We start from the raw sequence: 14,875 nt of genomic DNA, 5'->3' as shown, positions 1-14,875 counted from the left end.
TGTGGTTAGGGAGCTCTTCTTGCTGGATGAGAAGGCTTCACCAACTTCCGTCATCTCTCCTTGTTCACTTACCCTGGTACATGGTCTATTTGATACTGTAATCTCAGCTCAAGCACATTTGTTAGAAGGGGCATTTGTGGTAGAGCTGTTCTTGCTCTGGTGTGACAGAGTGACTAGCGTTTCTCCTGCACACTGCCAAGTGAATCAATCTGTCTTTTTCAGGCTTCTTGAATGTCGCAGCACATGAGAAACTCTAATAAGCAGCCAGTTTGGGTTGGTGATCTTGGAACTAGAGTCTTTCTCCCTTATTGTGAGATGTGACAGCAATGTGCCCCTCTGCTCTTTTTCTCAGGCAGCTGCTTGTTCAGACTCTGAGGTGTGAAAAATCCACTACAGCTGTAGGGAAACCTCTTTCTGTGCTGGTTCCACTGGCCCCTCCACCTCCTGCTGCCAGCTGAGGCAGCTGCTGAGCTTCAGCTCATCACCTTGGCAGTGTCCTGGTTGCAAGCTGCAGCCAGGGAGATGGAAAAGTATGACCCACTTCCTGCTTCTGCAGGGTCTTCCCTGTGACGGGGCACTTGCCTTCGAGGCTTTCTTGTGCAGGAAGCTCTAGTGGACTGTTAAGTGGTCCTGTGCCAAACTTCCCTGATGCTTTTCTGACTTTACCTGGAGGAAGAGGAATGGAAATTTTTCTTATGCTCTCTGCTCCACAAAGCAACTTTCTGCTCCTGGGACAAGACAAAGCATCTCACAAGCTGTTTGTGTGAGCACCTGACGTGCATCCTAGTGAGGCTTGGAAGGAGGGAAGATGCTAACCATACCTGAATTTGCCCTCCTCTTTGTCAAAAGAATTGTAGGGTTAGAGGTTGAAAGCAGCAAGCTCTTCTTGCCAGACCAAACCAAATGTGTGCCTGAGCTTTTGATGCTGCTTTGGGGTGAAGAAAGCTGTACAAATTGCTAGTCCAGTGCTCCCTGGACTGGGTGTGGTGATGCAGTTTTGCAAATACAGATCTGCCCCCTTGATGGTTACGATTCACAGGATAGCACTGGGGAGAGAGAGCATGTGAGAGGTGGCTGCAAAACAGCCCTGGCCGGACATCTATCATGATTATACTACCATGAAATAAGAAAAAGGGAAGGGAGGAGACAGGGTGAGAGGAAAAAGAGCTAGTTATCCGGTTGAATGAATTAAGCTGAAATTACTAATGAGGGTAACAGAGCAGGTGAACACAGGTCCTACAGCATGTTTTGCACATGGGCTTGATCTTTCTTACAGTTGGTGACTCCGTACCTGGACATCTCTGGCTGGTATGCTTTCTGTTTTATCTGTGGGGTGATAAGAGCTGTGCTCTGCCCTAGAACTGGCATGGGCTGAAGACAGGCACAGATGTAAACAAAGTGTTTCTGTGCCCAGGAAAACACATTGCAAATATTAGCAAAGCTGCTGTGTGTTACTGGCTTACCATTGAACTTGAGGACATACCGGAGCATTAACTAGGAGCAGGGCAGGCTCTTTTAAACGTTGTCATACTAGGCAAAATGGCAAAGCCAAGGAGTCAATGGCAGCTGCTGGAGAGTTTGACTGCTCAGTGCTTAACAGTGCCTTGGCTGAGTTAAGCCAGAGCTGCGTAAGCATGCTTTGAAAGAAAAAGAGGCAAATAGAGAACTTCTCCATGAAGCATGGCCAAGTGGTGCAGATGACGATTCAGCTTTGTGCTTTGCAATAGGAGCCAGAGGTGCTTGGCGCAGTGCCTGGTGGCACAGTAAGGGCTCGTGCCCTGCTGTAACAGGGAAACACAGCCCTGCAGAGTGGGTGTGAGACGCAGAGGCACCTTAAGCACAGCCCTATGTTTCTGGTACAGTGCAGAGATCACCCGGTGCATGGCTGGTCTCTGAGATGCATCGATCCTCACTGGCCAGAGCAGCACTGGAATGTTCCTGTAGATTTTAAGTGCCAGGGGTACAGTTTAATCTGCTGCTATGGCTGTCCCAGAGAAACCAGAGACCTTCCTAGCATAGGTGCCACTGTCATGCAATGCCTGGTTAGAGCAGAGTCAGGCATCGAAATGTGTGTCTGCTTCAGCCACTGCCTAGCTTCAAATCAAACAACTCCCTCAACACACTGGAGTGCAACCTTCAGGCTTTTGCAGCCAAACAGCAGCCCCACTCAATTTTCCCAAGGGCAGTGCAGAATAAGCATCTCACTGCAAAACAAATGCTGCATTAAAATGTCCTGAGGGGTTCCAAGTAGCTGTGGGACAGAGCATGGCCCATGCAATGGCCCGTTATAAGTGATGGGGTGTTAGGGTAGAAGAGGCAGTGAAGCTCAGGAAAGGTAGTCGTGATCCGTTTTGTTTGTACAAAACACATACATAGGTATTGATGATAGTACAAATTGCATACAGTTGTCTGGTTTTGTGATTGGAGCTGGGAGAAGAGGCTGGTTTTATCACTAATGAACTACTAGATACAATTCATGGAAAAAGGTAGGAACCGTGTGTAGACTAACACGTTAAATGCCTGGAAAATAAAAGATGTAATTATTGTGCCTGTGGATTTGAAAGTACAGCCACAGTTACGTAACTAATGATAGGCTGAATTTGAAGGCTGTTTATTAATGGTCAAAGAAAAAATGGAATTCTGCAGAAGATCTTGAAGGCTGTCAGGAGGAGTGAGCTGACTTGGAAACATTGAAGGCCGTGCTTGGACAACATAAAGAGCACAGACTTCACAGGGAGTACTTGGGATGACTCACAAGTCTATGTATGAGTGTGAAGTTATTAGCTGATTGGAAAAGGGCACAACGGAAGAGAGACTAGTAGGGAAATGCCTATTGCAGTACATAACAATGCTTTAAATTTTGGGTTGAATACCTCTCAATTTTCCCCTGCATGTTGCTGGTTGCTGAGCATGCATCACTGCAAATGTCCTGGTGACCCAACAGCCCCAATGCAGAAGGTAATGCAAGAAGTCCAGTACTGAGTGGCTGTAAGGGAGTCTGATCCTCGTTAAGAAACTCTGAGGTTGGCAGTCACAACTGGTGGGGAAGGAGCTATGTCCTGGGGTATCCCAGGGTTGTTGGAACACCTCTGCAGTGATGAAACAACCAATGGGGGAGGCAAGCCCTGGAAGTAGCAAGAAGGGCATCCAAAGATGGGAACAACACATAGCCACTGGCCAGGCAGCATCAGGGCAGAGAAGCTGTATCTTTCAGAGAATGGGTGTGCCACACCAGAAAAGTGACAGCGAGGGTGCAGTCATTAACTGAGAAGTTAATGGTCCATCTATCCAGACAGATCCGTTTTGTCAGAGATGCATGCAACTATTTTAAACTTGGCACTGACCCAGAGCCACTGTCAGCTAGATCCCACCCATCTTCTGGCAGGGACTCACAGAGTCTTGGGAGCACAGGGCTGCCAGATTTCAACATGAAAGCAGGCTCAGCTCCTGTATTCAAAGTGCTCATAGTTTCATAGCATGTTCAGGCTCCTTGCTTGTCCCACCTTTTTTTATGTTGTCCTAGTCCTGGACTGCAGAAATGGTTCTGCTTATTTTAGAACTAGATGTTCTTGTCTTAGCTGCCATTTTTCTTTCTTAGCTGCAATTTTTCTTTCTAAGTATCAAAGAACACGGGTTGGCTTTCCCTTTTATCTTGTTTTCCTTTAAGGAATCTTATTTAACACAATAGCAGCTCCTTCCCAAGGTTATTTTTTTTTTCTTGTTTATTCAAGTGTTATTAATGCTAACAGGACAGTGTTGGACTGCTCAGCTGACAAAAAAATTCACCATGGGAGCAAGCAGCTGGGTGAAGGCAAAGTGGATCTGTACTCTGAACTGCAACACAGCAGCAGTTAGGAATTTCATTACAACTACAGGGTCTATACATCTGCAGAGAAGTGGATGGGGTAGGTGGTGGCTGCAGGTAATCTGATGCACACTAGTGACAGTTAATTTTGTTACAGGTACATGGGGATGTATGCTAATACATCTTTTTCACTCTAAGAATTGTAATGCAGGAAGCCTCTTGGTTTTGTCCTCCACCATGCTTAAGCCTGGCTTCTTGCTTAACAGGCATGAGAGCTGAGCTATATGAGCTACTGGATTTCCTTAAGGCTCGTGCATCTGTTTTTGTCTTACTGTGCGAAGGGTTCCTATTCCAAAATTGTGTTCATCACCAGCTGGTGATCCATTCGCAGCCTGCTTTAGAACAGCAAAAGATGGCTATGTAGCAGAAGAACCAGATGCTGAACAGCACTCTGCTGTTTTGTTTCCAATGTTGCTTCCATGTAGCACAGCCACATTTCAGGCTCAGTGAAGCTTGTTGGATACATTAGCTTCCTCTGTCTCTCAATACTGGAGAAAAGCTCTCTTTAGCTGCTGTTCTTTAACTTCCTTACATGGTCCTGATGCTGGGGTTAGTCACAGTTTATCCTCACCTTTCTTAATCTGCCCATAAATTGATCAGTGCAGTCCAGCATACAAAGCTGTGCTCAGTTCCTGGAGCTCAGTTCCATGTGGAAAAGGTTGTGCTCTGACAGCACCAGGTAAGGTATGTGCTTGACAGAGCAGAAAATGGAGGGAACTACAGATTTTAGTTGATATTGTTAATCAAAGAACAGATTGATGGTATTGGTCCTCAGGGATCTACGGAAAAGCAAAGTTCTGAGAAACACAGGCTCTTCTATCTGGAAGTCAAAGATGAAACAGAAGCTCAGAACCGGCACCAGTAACAAAACATGCAGACTGTGTGTGCTTCGGTATGCCTGTGTGTGCTGGGGCTTCTGAGCTTCAACGTAGTCATTCACAGGGAAAACTTAACCGGTACAAGGTGAACCCTCCAAGCAGCTGGACTCAGACCCTCAGCCTGCCCAGCAGCTGGCCCCTGGATTGTAGTCTCCCCAGTTCTGTCACTTGGGCATGCATGCCTTCAAGGCCACGGGTCCCCTCTAGCTGCTGGTACAGACACACGCACAGCTGGCCAGGACTCCCCTGCTCCCCGACACATACCCCCCTTGTGCTCTCACCCCTGGATGCACAGGCACTCTCACATCTGGAGCCCTTGCATGCCCACCTGACGCCTTGTTCACAGGCCACTTCACCTATTCACTGTCTCACCTGCCTTGACTCTGCACCCGCAGAGCGGCTGGCACCCAGCACCCCCAGACACACAGAACAGAGCCGCTCCCCCAGGAAGGACATAGAATTCACGGTGGAGATAAGACAGGTGCTGATCCGGCCCAGGGCATGGTTACGGGTGGTACTGACCAGCAGCTGCTTATGTGGTCTCACAGATGCCGTTGTTACCCAGTGCAGGCAGAGCCAATCTCACACAGAGCCCAGAGGTTATCTACTGCAGGGCTGCTCAGAGATGGGTACTAGGTGGTAATCCACAAAGCTAGGCCCCTCTTAACACATAGTGAAACATTTTATACACTTTGAACAATTGTTTACAAATTAATTCCCACTGGTTCTTGAGAGCCTTGGCTCCATTTAAAGATACAGCGTTCTTTTTCCTTCACCACACACATTCTGTGGGGACGGGGCTTTGTTAGCAGGGACCTTTCATTACTGGAGGAGTCTTTTAGTATGCTGGTTGGGATGGTTCACACATAGTTCCAGTAATTTTCTGTTTGGTCTCGTTAACCATTTGGTCCTCCCAGAGCTTATCCTGTTATGCCCCAGCTTGACATATTTATGGAGTCTATTCCTCCTCCCAAGGCCATGCTTTGTTAACTGTTTGGAACATCCTCCGTTTTTCAAATTCCTTCTTGTTTTTCATTATAGATATTTACATATTTTGTCTAAACTTCAAGGTAAATAACAGATTCATCCTTTATTAACCACATATATGCATGTATCTCATCTAATACAGAGCCATCTGACTACATTTATGCAAAACTGGCCATTTCAATCCCCTTCCCTTTATTTTTCCCCATGTCTTTTCCTCCCTAAACCACCTAAACTCCTACATTTTCCTGCCTTTGGTTCTTCTCGTAAACATCACATATAAGTCCTGTGCAATCCGGAACTGCTTTCCCCCTGAATCCCATAGTATGTCTTACAGCCCTAGGCAGTGGTACTTAATTACCAGCTGGGGTTAAACCAGGACAACAGCAAGCCCCCTCAGATACCTCATCTGGATAGCTGCTTTGATGACTCATCATGCTTGTTACCACATCTGGCCATTGGGCTGATGGTTCTGCTGGGACAGCCCCGGGAGGGGCCAGACCAGGCTTCTCTGGAGTCCTTAACTTGCCTGCCATTGTGCCCCGGTGCTCCTCTGGGCTTGTGACATGGCCCTTTGTGGGCTGGCGGCTCCTATGGTGGGGCTGGGAGCAGCCCAGCAGGGTACTGCTTGCCTTCTGCCTCTGCCTTTCTGTGCTTTGTTGTAGGTGTGCAGATAAGCTGAAGTGATGAGCACATAACCTAACAACTATGCGTTAGGCGAAGTGACATGGAAAGACTGAGACATGAGGTCCAACCCATGTGGCAGTGTCAGGGTCATGCCCATCTCGGGGTACGTGCATCTGACAGGAGAGGCATCTTCCTGACAGAGCAGAACACTTTTGGAGTATGAGAGGGGCTGTAACAACAGGTCTCACAGGTGATGTATAAACATGGCAAAGTTGCATGAGATCCTCTGGCCCCTCAGATTGCTTGTTTGTCCCACTAGACCTAGCTCAGAGGATGCTATCTTGCTCAAGGCTTCCTGGGACAGCTGTGATATGCTCAAGTGATGGTGTCAAATGCTAAACTATAATGTTTAATTACAGTACAAAATAAATTCTGCACTCCTACCCCTTTGCCCCTGCTGCCATACACCAGCCTATTTATTTTAAGACTCAGTAATGCAAATAACATGGCTACTAGTGAGTTCCTTTGCCCTCAAGCATCCTTAGAACTGGACGTGAAGCACAAATAAATATCCTTCAGTGATATGCTTGCCTCAGTTCAGAATTAGAGATGAAAAAAAATCCTCCTGGTGCAAAAGTGATTGAGTTTTTCTGCTGTGGATGTGCAGAATAGTGGGAGAGGTAGCAGAGGAGAGTTGGTTGCAGGCCTTTCCCACTTCTCGTTTGGAAAGACTGGACAGGATTCTCACTGCTGCAAGTCATCCTTGCATGGATGACGAAACACATTCTCAGCTCAGCTGCATGCATGGCAGTCAGACTGTCATTCTGCTGCAGAGGTGATGGTTGCCAACAGGGGATTAACCATCTGTCACACAGTTTTTGTGTTTTGTGAATAAAGCACTTGCCTGGCTTTTATCTGGGGAGAATCAACCAGGTAACGGCAGAAAGGAAGTGCCAGACCAGGGATGGAGCCCATTTCCTTCATTAGATGGCCCAAGTACCTTACTGTGACCGTTCACAGGGCTAGTAACACACCACCACCTGGTTTTCTTGCTGCCTGATGCCATTTTGAATAAATTACTGTCTCTTTTTTGCACCTGTAACCCTGAAGCTGACAAAATATGCAGAGAAGAGAGGGATGGGCAGGCCGATGCTGCATCACAAACATGCTGCTAGCCCTATGGGGATGCATATTTTGTCTCATGGCTCAAGCACCACCAAATTCCCTCAGCCTTAGTATTGTTTTTTATCACTAATCCGTAAAACAGGTAGGTTGTGGTCTTTCGTTTTGGTGGTGTTTGGTTTGTTTGGGTTTTTTGTGTGTGGGGTTATTTTGTGTGGGTTTGTTGTTTTTTTAATTACATTACAAATTTTCCAAGGCATTTTGAACAAACTTTTTAAAGCCCCCACCTACTTTGTAGGGAGGGGAAAGCAATTTACTTTTAAAACTTTGCTGGACATGCCTGCCATACAGTGGCCCATTGCCTGGCCCACTGCCGAGTTTTGGGCTCTCCCTCGGCTCAGCTGGGGCAATTTTTGGATGCTGTGTCATTTTACTGTGCAAAGAAACTGTCCTTGGAGTAGTATTTCATATGTGTCGTAACCAGAGTCATCCTCAGCACACACTGGAAAACATAAATACAGGACCTGTTGTGCTCTTTTACATGGGTGTCACGCACTGGGGCAACGCTCTGCGGTGCAGCGCAACAGTACGGTGCTGATGCTGCCGGCTGAGGAGGACGGGGTCCAGGCTGCCACTGCAGATTGGTGGGGGTAACGCTGCTCCACCATTAGGTAAGAAGGTGTCTTGTGAGGGACATGAGTTCTTACTCTTTAGAACAGATGCCCAGACCAACTATCTGGAGCAATACTTTGACATGTTGCTGGCTGAAGGGCTCCCAGAGTATGTTTTTAAGCAGAGGTATTGGTGTCACACCAGAGCTTAGCTTGCCTGTCATGCAGAGGGCATAGCCACTGTTAATCACTTGAGTTTGAGGGTCAAATGGCTATTGGCATCATATTCTAAATCTCTGTTTCAGTTCCTTTGCTATTTCAACTTTTGTGTTTCATGTGTAATGAGTCAGAGATTTACAAAGACAGGAAGGTTCTGAGGGTTTTTGTATGCTATTGCATACAACGTAGTATTTAAAGTGCTCGAGGCAACAGCTCTAGGAGAGCAGGGGAATATGGGTGGTTGACACCTAGGATTCTTGGATTTACAGTTCACAGGTCTCTCTAGAGCAATATTTTACTGGTCAAGTTCCAATATTCTATTACATTAACACTGAAAAGGCAACATAGGAGAGAAAGATATGAGGAAAAGATCCTTTTACTGGGCTGTACCACATGAAAAAATAGCAGTGGTTTGGCCAAGGCCTCTGGATGTGAGCTGTCTTTTAGCAGGTTTAATCCAGATTACATATATGTGAACTTCCTTGATGCTTTTTACAACCTTTACTGTTGCTTCTGCTGTAATAATCTCTCCAGTTCACTGGAGCTGTGTTAAACCCTCATGAATAAAGGCATACATGTCATTCCTGCTGGCTGTTTTTTCACTTATTCCTCTGCTGAAGAGGTGATCTCCACGATAAGTAAAGTGAAGATCACCTTAGACACCCAGACTGACTGCAGGAGAGTGTTTTCCAGACTGGCTTCCCCACCAGGTTTTCATTCAGATCATAAAAACTTTACATTCAGAACCCACCCTGCCCCCATCCCCTGCCAATAAAGTCATCTACATTCTTCTAGCTCTGGCCATCAGTATTTCATCTTTTCAGACTGTGATACCCAGGATCCTGTAGGGGTGTAGATGGCACTAGGTGGAGTTTACAGCACGGGCAGTGAAAGTGGTATTTACTGCATGTGTTTGTTTTCAGCTGCAACAACTGTCCCATCAGTGAGATGGAGTGAAACACATTGTAAGAGCTTTCTGACTCATCCCATGACTATCTTTCAAAAAAACACAACAAAACAACAACAAAAAAGTTTTTCAATGTCTTTGGGCAAACTAGCATTGTTTGCCTCATTACACAGCTATTTGGAAACCTTTTAATTACAACAATCACTTGTTTGAGGGAAAGAATCTTTAACATTGACTAGTCTGTCATAGGTGGAAATAAACTTAATTACAAATTCCCGAGGAGCTAAAACTAAATGTTGCATACCGATCAAGATGATTTGAAGCTTGTTGGCTTGCTGCCAGAGGTGTCTTTCATATGTCTAAGGTCTTACACTCCAATGGAGAGCTCAGAAATTGGGCACAATCTGGCACAATCTAAGATGAATGTCTCAAGCAGAGCTATAGGCTTGGGTGGGCCAGCTGGCCTTTTGGCTGTGTTTGTCCCACACAGCTTTTCTATCAAATTACTTTAGATATCTGCTCATATCACCGAACCCCAAGCGATGCTGTCTGAAAGTTCCTTAGCTTTCTGACACCTTCCTCCTCACTTGTAAGTATCTGAGCGCAGGGTTTCTGTGCTCCTCAGCTCCACACCTTGCAGGTCTCCAGCAACAGGAGTGTTCCTCAAAACAGAAACAAAAGACTGTGCCTTGATTCCTGGGAAAAAGAAGAGAGCTTGAACGCTGCTGGGGTGGTGGCAAGTGCCTTGCAGGAGGATATATGATGAAGTAGGGTGACACAGGTGTGCTGACATCATATACCATGCTGGTTGAATTCTCTAAAATGTGGTGGTGGTGCTGCTCACTTCTGCATGAGGAGCAGTACTTTCTGGAAAGCCTCTATAGGTGATCATCCTGAGGTCTGATAACTGCTTTGCACAGATTCTTCTCCTCACATGTTCAGCTTTGCTGGGGATGGAATCTATTTCTCCAGGGCAAGAATAATGGAAAGCTTTCCTTATAGCTGGGAAAGGAAGTACACGCTGTGCTGCCCACAGGCTTTGAGTGCGCTAACGGCAGCGTGGCAGCTACCTGATGGCTTTTCAAAGCACCAGGCTTTTTAGAGGTCTGGAAGTGAGGTCACAGTCAGGGGTGGATTGTTTGTGTTGTGTGGCAGGAGGGAGGATTGTCATTTGTAGAGCGCTCAAACTAATGGCTGTTTTTATGCTATACCTCCTCTGGTTTTTCACCCTGGGGCTGTCTCTACTCATACCCTCAAAAGCCAATTTTCTTAAGCTAACTGTGGGTTCAGTGGAATGCATCCTAGTCCAGGCAGTGCAACAAAAGCTGAGCTCAGTTTAATATGAATTTTGATGTCTTCCCTTCAGCCTGGTCAGCCTTGCATTATTCCTGACATTTTGTAAAACTTCCCTCATCCAGCCATGGGGTTTTTTGTGCAGTCTGTGGGCATGAAGGTATTTCAATGGGCTTGGCTCACTGATTACAGTATTGGACAGAATTAATGGGGCTGAGGACAGAACAAGCAGAGCTCTCATGATCTGCTGCTTGGCAGTAAGCTTGGACATAGTTAAGTGAAGCTGAGCTTTTCCAACTGCCACAGAAACTGATTGTGGGTGTAACTCAGGTTAGTCCTGGAGCTTTGGATCATTTTGGAGCTCTTCGAGGCTTTCCTGGGCTTTCTGGAACATAACCTAAAGCCAAAAATACTACTCTTTGCAGGAAGATGTCTCTTAACTGCTTTGTGCCTGAGGGCACCAGCAGTGAATGCAGAATGCTACGTGCTGACATAATGAGATATTTCAAGGGCACCTCAGGTGGCTGGGCTGGTTATAAAGAGTACTAGAGAAAGCTGTGTGAAAGTCACATAAACCATTCTAAAAATCTCTGCAGGGAGGTTATTTTTAATACCCACCCACTGCAGTTTCATTACCACCATCTATCTTACACTTGGAGAAAGACAGAGATTATTGTTCTCCAAATATCTGTAGTACCCTAACAAGAACGCATGCAAGTGATTAAACGTTCATGGTGTCCCTTCACATTCAAATATTTATTTTTTAAACCTGCAGCTGATCATTGCCTGCTTTAGAAAGACATCGAAGGACTGCAGGATTCTGTGAGATTTCACAGCTAATACCTGAAGTAAATTAACTCTTGGCCCTAGGAAACACTCAGTTTAGATGTATGCAATGCACTCAGCTATGGAAAGCCGGCAGCAATTTCTGGGAATTTTATTGTTGTGAATTTTATTTAACTTTCTGGAGGAACATCTGAAATGATGAGGAGATAGTAGAAGGATGTAAAATTCGGGAGGCTCATCTAGTAATACGTTAGCTTTGTAATGAGTAGAGGTTCTCCCATCTGTCCTGGTGCGCTAGCTGGGGACATTTGAAGCATGCTGTAGCTTAGTGGCTGTTAAGCTGCTTTAGTCAGGAAGGGCAAATGGAGGATTTAGAACTGGCTGGGGTGCTCCCAAAACAGTTAGTGAAACTTCCCTCAGGATATGAACAGGTTGTGAAAGGAGAGTATCAGACTTTCTCCTGGTTCAAGCACCCTCACTTGCAGACCTAGGGCTTTAGCTCATTACAGTAGTGCAAGCCAGGTTCCTGAACTGATTCCTGCCTAGAACAAAATGTCTCGTCCACATTCCAGCTTTTCTTACAAATCAGTGGTTGAAGAAGTGCAGTGGTTCAATTAAACCGGGAAGTGGCACTGTCTGAAAGCAATGAGACGCCAGGTCTGCTCTGCAGTAAAGATAAATACACAAACAGACAGATAATCTGACAGGACAGTGGGATGGAGCATATCCCCTAATCACCAAGGCTGTTACCTTTATGTGTAGTGAACTCTGAACTAGAATGGTCGGGTGGTGTCACTTCTGTTCCAGCTTTAGCAAAGGACATGTAATGGCAGAAAGAATCACTGGTTTCTTCCACTCCCTACCCCCCAGAACCTCTCCCAGAGCACATATCTTTCAGAACCCTTCCTGCAGTACCTTCAAACAGCTTTTCCTGTTTCAGAAACTACAACACAGAGATGGCATGTGAACATCCTAAGTTTTTGTTCTAAGGCCTCAGCTTCTGGACAGCCTTCTCATCTTCTCTGCAACAACTTCAGAACCGTCAGGAATGCTCATGAGGTACTGACACCTGCGAAATCAAAGATATATTTTAGGGTTTTCATGGTGATCTGGTGGTACTGTCCAGTACTATTACATGGGAGATGCAACAAAGCACTGCAAAATCTGCAAGACATCAGACACTGACTTAGATTCTCTCTGAGAGAGGGAAGAAATTTTGCTTCAGACCCAGGGCTCATTTATTTCACAGCTTCTTCTTTTGTGGGCCACTGAGATAAGCTTTAGTATTCCCCAAACCAATCAAACACCAAACAGGCATCTCCGTGGTCATCTCTGCCTGTTTGATCTCTCCCTGTAGCTTGATGGTAAACAGCTAACACCAGCTAACACGTGCCTGCTAGAGGGAAGGCACCAGCAGGTTGCTCATAATACAGCTTTTGCACTGTGGAGTCATCTGCTATGTTTCTTAGTAACTCTGAGGCCACTTGCAGCAGCACTTTTTTTAAGTAACCAAAGTTTACTAAATTGCAGAAGGACTTGTCCTTTTTTCCTTTCCTCACTTTACCTTGTCTATTAGACAGCTATTCTTTAGGTGGTGCTGTGCTTTGGTAAGCCAACTGACATGTGTCTACTTCAGATTTTCAGAAGAAAATGGGTCTTTGACTTGAGCATCTGTGCAATTGCCCAGCAGCTTGGTGCCATCGGCAGCCAACGTCACTGTGCAGAGAGTGCCAGGGCCTGGCCAGCCGACAGGTGCAGGCTGAGTAAAACTCCTCTGTCATTACAGATTTGCATCTTCTCCATTCCATACAGACTGCCTGTGTTTTCCAGACTATGGCTGCAAAGCCTTAAGATGCCTCAGTCAGAGTCTCCAACATAAGTACCCCGGGAGGTTTGTATGTGAACTGACCTTGCAGACAGATTTCCCCCATGTCCCTGTGCCTGTGGGTCAGTGTTGCTTTCTGTGTGTAGAGGCAGATGGGTAAATCAGCCCTAATGACACTGATGCATCACTGGCGTGAGCATTTTTTCTGATCTTGGTTTCCAGGCCATTTCATTCATTCGAATCTGCCGTAGTATTGTCATCAGTTACTTGAACAAAAAAAATGTGTTAGATTTCTTTTGGAAAGGCAGTTGAAACCGGTAGTTCTGCACCTAGTTTCTGTGTTACTATTTCTTCTGCGTTCCCTGACCTGCCAATATTGACTGCTGCTGAGGATTTCCTAGCTGAGCCGTAGCAGCAGGAGCATATTTCTTTTGGCAGTCTGTTTTTTAGACTAAGACAAACCACATGATACAAACATCTCCGAGTAATGACGTGGGGTCTTCAAAAAATGACCCTTCCCTTCTGGATCAATTTTTAAAAAGTCCTTGATCTTTAAAAGTTTTGAACTTTAAAAGTTTTTGGATCACCTTTTTAAAAGGTGATCCAAAAGGGAAGGGTCATTTTTTGAAGACCCCACGTCATTACTCGGAGATGTTTGTATCATGTGGTTTGTCTTAGTCTAAAAAACAGGCTGCCAAATAATTAACTCTTATGGATCAGCTTTTTATTAAACACCTTTTGTTAGGCAAAAAGGTGATCCAAGAGAGTTAATTATTTACCTTTTAGTTTTTAGCTTAGCCTTTAGTTACTTAAGACTCTTCAGTCGTTCTTGCTCCATATCCATCCCTTGCAGTTCTCGTGAATCCCCACACCGCCCCTCGGAAGAGCGGGGCTGTTTCAGCAGCAGCAGCGCGGTGAGCCGCCGTCCTTCCCCACTTGCCGTGCCGCAGGAATCGCCCTGGGCGGACCTGGGGAATCCTCCGCCTCGGGCTCTCCCCGCGGAGCTGGAGCAAGGCTCCTGCCTCGCAGGGCGGCTGCTCCTCCGCCTGCACCGGCCGCCCGTGTCGCACAGCAGCCGCAACGGCACCGGCGCCACTCGCTCCGCACCAGCTCGGTGCTCGCTGCGCGCTGGCGCAGTGTCCGCACCCCCGCACCCCCGCAGCCCGCACCCTGCACCCCCGCACGCCCGCACAACGCACCGCCGCACCCCTGAACCCCTCACCCCCGCACACCGCACCCGCGCACCCCCGCACACCGTACCCCCGCACCCCGTACCCCTCCGCACACCGCACCCCGTACCCCCGCACCCCGTACCCCCGCACCCCCCCGCACCCCCGCACACCGCACCCCGTACCCCCGCACCCCGTACCCCCCCGCACCCCGCACCCCGTACCCCCGCACCCCGCATCCCGTACCTCCGCACCCCCGCACCACGCACCCCTGCACCACGCACCCGGTACCCCCGCACCACGCACCCCCCGCACCCCCCGCACCCCGCACCGCCGCACCCCGTACCCCCCCATCCCGCACCCTAGCACCCCGCACCCCCGCACCCCCGCACCCCTGCACCCCACACCCCGCACCCCCGCACACTGCACCCCCCCGCACACCGTACCTCTGCACACCGCACCCCTCACCCCCGCACTCCCGCACCCCCCGCACACCCCCGCACCCCCTCCGCACACCCCCGCACCCCCCCCGCACGCCGTACCGCCGCACGCCGCACCGCCGCACCCCCAGCCCCCCGCCCGGCGCAGC

General features: G+C 47.6%; 1 long non-coding RNA gene across 2 annotated transcripts; it reads right to left on the bottom strand.

Moving 5' to 3' along the window:
* Window positions 1–9,334: 9,334 nt before the first annotated feature.
* Window positions 9,335–14,242, bottom strand: LOC121081710. Of its 2 annotated transcripts, none has more exons than XR_005825769.1 (2): window positions 13,897–14,242; window positions 9,335–12,361 (listed from the first exon to the last, which is right to left on the bottom strand). It is a non-coding gene; the product is annotated as an uncharacterized LOC121081710 (long non-coding RNA). The 2 variants fall into 2 exon arrangements; XR_005825768.1 differs by lacking the exon at window positions 13,897–14,242 and adding an exon at window positions 13,202–13,731.
* Between the last annotated feature and the right edge of the window lie 633 nt (window positions 14,243–14,875).

Source organism: Falco naumanni, chromosome Z, assembly GCF_017639655.2.
Source record: "Falco naumanni isolate bFalNau1 chromosome Z, bFalNau1.pat, whole genome shotgun sequence".
Classification (NCBI taxonomy): domain Eukaryota; kingdom Metazoa; phylum Chordata; class Aves; order Falconiformes; family Falconidae; genus Falco; species Falco naumanni.
Note: the sequence above shows the minus strand (reverse complement) of the source record. Positions and strands in the feature narration are given on the sequence as shown.